Below are 4,666 nucleotides of genomic sequence, written 5' to 3'. Positions count from 1 at the left end.
TATTGACTTTTTAGCTGGCTTTGGTACCTAGGATATGAGATAGGACCTTAAGATTCTGCATGAAAGGAGGACTAGCAGCCGAGTTGCACGGGAGAATGTCAATAGTGTTCATATGTAGTAAAAACCTGAGACATCCGTCCGTTTTCGTCATTTGTTATCGAATCGACTTAAAGCCAGATCGTCACATTGGCCGCTCTTCTCTCTGAAACGGTTGTACTTCTCGTCTGCAAAGCTATGTCGCGTGCTGCGGTATGCGGAGACAGTAAAAGCACCATAGTAGAACACAGATGAAGCTTCTATGTTGATGTAATAGCCAGGAAGAAGTAATACAATTCAAGTATCAGGTATCGATTATTGACTTTTTAGCTGGCTTTGGTACCTTGGACATGAGCTAGGACCTTAAGATTCTACATGAAAGGAGGACTAGCAGCCGAGTTGCACGGGAGAATGTGAATTGTGTTCATATGTAGTAAAAACCTGAGAAATACGTCCGTTTTCGTCATTTGTTATCGAATCGACTTAAAGCCAGATCGTCACATTGGCCGCTCTTCTCTCTGAAACGGTTGTACTTATCGATTGTAAAGCTATGTCGCGTGCTGCGGTATGCGGAGACACTAAAAGCACCATAGTAGAACACAGATGAAGCTTCTAAGTTGATGTAATAGCCAGTAAGAAGTAGTACAATTCAAGTTTTAGGTATCGATTATTGACTTTTTAGCTGGCTTTGGTGCCTTGGACATGAGCTAGGACCTTAAGATTCTGCATGAAAGGAGGACTAGCAGCCGAGTTGCACGGGTGAATGTGAAAAGTGTTCATATGTAGTAAAAACCTGAGAAATCCGTCCGTTTTGGTCATTTGTTATCGAATCGACTTCAAGCCAGATCGTCTCATTGGCCACTCTTCTCTCTGCAAAAGTTGTACTTATCGTCTGCAAAGCTATGTCGCGTGCTGCGGTATGCGGACACACTAAAAGCACCATAGTAGAACACAGATGAAGCTTCTAAGTTGATGTAATAGCCAGTAAGAAGTAGTACAATTAAAGTTTTAGGTATCGGTTATTGACTTTTTACCCTTCTTTGGTGCCTTGGACATGAGCTAGGAACTTAACATTTTTCATGAAAGGAGGACTAGCAGCCGAGTTGCACGGGAGAATGTGAAAAGTGTTCATATGTAGTAAAAAACTGAAAATCCGTCCGTTTTAGTCATTTGTTATCGAATCGAATTAAAGCCAGATCGTCACATTGGCCGCTCTTCTCTCTGAAACGGTTGTACTTATCGTCTGCAAAGCTATGTCGCGTGCTGCGGTATGCGGAGACACTAAAAGCACCATAGTAGAACACAGATTAAGCTTCTAAGTTGATGTAATACCCAGTAAGAAGTAGTAAAATTCAAGTTTTAGGTATCGATTATTGACTTTTTAGCTGGCTTTGGTGCCTTGGACATGAGCTAGGACCTTAACGTTCTGCATAAAAGGAGGACTAGCAGCCGAGTTGCACGGGAGAATATGAAATGTGTTCATATGTAGTAAAAACCAGAGAAATCCGTCCGTGTTCGACATTTGTTATCGAACCGACTTAAAGCCAGATCGTCACATTGGCCGCTCTCCTCTCTGAAACGGTTGTACTTATCGTCTGCAAAGCTATGTCGCGTGCTGCGGTATGCGGAGACACTAAAATCACCATAGTAGAAAACAGATGAGGCTTCTAAGTTGATGTAATAGCCAGTAAGAAGTAATCCAATTCAAGTTTTAGGTATCGATTATTGACTTTTTAGCTGGCTTTGGTGCCTTGGACATGAGCTAGGACCTTAAGATTCTGCATGAAAGGAGGACTAGCAGCCGAGTTGCACGGGAGAATGTGAAAAATGTTCAGATGTAGTAAAAACCTGAGAAATCGGTCCGTTTTCGTCATTTGTTATCGAACCGACTTAAAGCCAGATCGTCACATTGGCCGCTCTCCTCCATGAAACGCTTGTACTTATGGTTTGCAAAGCTATGTCGCGTGCTGCGGTATGCGGAGACACTAAAATCACCATAGTAGAACACAGATGAGGCTTCTAAGTTGATGTAATAGCCAGTAAGAAGTAATACAACTCAAGTTTTAGGTATCGATTATTGACTTTTTAGCTGGCTTTGGTACCTTGGACATGAGATAGGACCTTAAGATTCTGCATGAAAGGAGGACTAGCAGCCGATTTGCACGGGAGAATGTCAATAGTGTTCATATGTAGTAAAAACCTGAGACATCCGTCCGTTTTCGTCATTTGTTATCGAATCGACTTAAAGCCAGATAGTCACATTGGCCGCTCTTCTCTCTGAAACGGTTGTACTTCTCGTCTGCAAAGCTATGTCGCGTGCTGCGGTATGCGGAGACAGTAAAAGCACCATAGTAGAACACAGATGAAGCTTCTATGTTGATGTAATAGCCAGGAAGAAGTAATACAATTCAAGTATCAGGTATCGATTATTGAATTTTTAGCTGGCTTTGGTACCTTGGACATGAGCTAGGACCTTAAGATTCTGCATGAAAGGAGGACTAGCAGCCGAGTTGCACGGGAGAATGTGAAAAGTGTTCATATGTAGTAAAAACCTGAGAAATCCGTCCGTTTTGGTCATTTGTTATCGAATCGACTTCAAGCCAGATCGTCTCATTGGCCACTCTTCTCTCTGCAAAAGTTGTACTTATCGTCTGCAAAGCTATGTCGCGTGCTGCGGTATGCGGACACACTAAAAGCACCATAGTAGAACACAGATGAAGCTTCTAAGTTGATGTAATAGCCAGTAAGAAGTAGTACAATTAAAGTTTTAGGTATCGGTTATTGACTTTTTACCCTTCTTTGGTGCCTTGGACATGAGCTAGGAAATTAAGATTTTGCATAAAGGAGGACTAGCAGCCGAGTTGCACGGGAGAATGTGAAAAGTGTTCATATGTAGTAAAAACCTGAGAAATCCGTCCGTTTTCGTCATTTGTTATCAAATCGACTTAAAGCCAGATCGTCACATTGGCCGCTCTTCCCTCTGAAACGGTTGTACTTATCGTCTGCAAAGCTATGTCGCGTGCTGCGGTATGCTGAGACACTAAAATCACCATAGTAGAACACAGATGAAGCTTCTAAGTTGATGTAATAGCCAGTAAGAAGTAGTACAATTCAAGTTTAAGGTATTGAATATTGACTTTTTAGCTGGCTTTGCTGCCTTGGACTTGAGCTAGGACCTTAAGATTCTGCATGAAAGGAGGACTAGCAGCCGAGTTGCACGGGAGAATGTGAAAAGTGTTCATATGCAGTAAAAACCTGAGAAATCGGTCCGTTTTCGTTATTTGGTATCGAACCGACTTAAAGCCAGATCGTCACAGTGGCCGCTCTTCTCTATGAAACGGTTGTACTTATCGTCTGCAAAGCTATGTCGCGTGCTGCGGTATGCGGAGACACTAAAATCACCATAGTAGAACACAGATGAGGCTTCTAAGTTGATGTAATAGCCAGTAAGAAGTAATACCATTCAAGTATTATGTATCGATTATTGACATTGTAGCTGGCTTTGGTACATTGGACATGAGCTAGGACCTTAAGTTCTCCATGAAAGGAGGACTAGCAGCCGAGTTGCACGGGAGAATGTGAATAGTGTTCATATGTAGTAAAAACCTGAGACATGCGTCCGTTTTCGTCATTTGTTATCGAATCGACTTAAAGCCAGATCGTCACATTGGCCGCTCTTCTCTCTGAAACGGTTGTACTTATCGTCTGCAAAGCTATGTGGCGTGCTGCGGTATGCGGAGACAGTAAAAGCACCATAGTAGAACACAGATGAAGCTTCTAAGTTGATGTAATAGCCAGGAAGATATAGTACAATTCATGTTTTAGGTATCGATTATTTACTTTTTAGCTGGCTTTGGTGCCTTGAACATGAGCTAGGACCTTAAGATTCTGCATGAAAGGAGGATTAGCAGCGGAGTTACACGGGAGAATATGAAAAGTGTTCATATGTAGTAAAAACCTGAGACATCCGTCCGTTTTCGTCATTTGTTATCGAATCGACTTAAAGCCAGATCGTCACATTGGCCGCTCTTCTCTCTGAAACGGTTGTACTTCTCGTCTGCAAAGCTATGTCGCGTGCTGCGGTATGCGGAGACACTAAAAGCACCATAGTAGAACACAGATGAAGCTTCTATGTTGATGTAATAGCCAGGAAGAAGTAGTACAATTCAAGTTTTAGGTATCGATTATTGACTTTTTAGCTGGCTTTGGTGCCTTGGACATGAGCTAGGACCTTATGATTCTGCATGAAAGGAGGACTAGCAGCCGATTTGCACGGGAGAATGTGAAAAGTGTTCATATGTAGTATTAACCTGAGAAATCCGTCAGTTTTCGTCATTTGTTATCGAATCGACTTAAAGCCAGATCGTCACATTGGCCGCTCTTCTCTCTGAAACGGTTGTACTTATCGTCTGCAAAGCTATGTCGCGTGCTGCGGTATGCGGAGACACTAAAATCACCATAGTAGAACACAGATGAAGCTTATAAGTTGATGTAATAGCCAGTAAGATGTAGTACAATTCAAGTTTTCGGTATTGATTATTGACTTTTTAGCTGACTTTGGTGCCTTGGACATGAGCTAGGACCTTAAGATTCTGCATGAAAGGAGGATTAGCAGCGCAGTTGCACGGGA

The sequence above is a fragment of the Schistocerca gregaria genome, unplaced genomic scaffold (assembly GCF_023897955.1).
Source record: "Schistocerca gregaria isolate iqSchGreg1 unplaced genomic scaffold, iqSchGreg1.2 ptg000205l, whole genome shotgun sequence".
Lineage (NCBI taxonomy): Eukaryota > Metazoa > Arthropoda > Insecta > Orthoptera > Acrididae > Schistocerca > Schistocerca gregaria.
Note: the sequence above shows the minus strand (reverse complement) of the source record.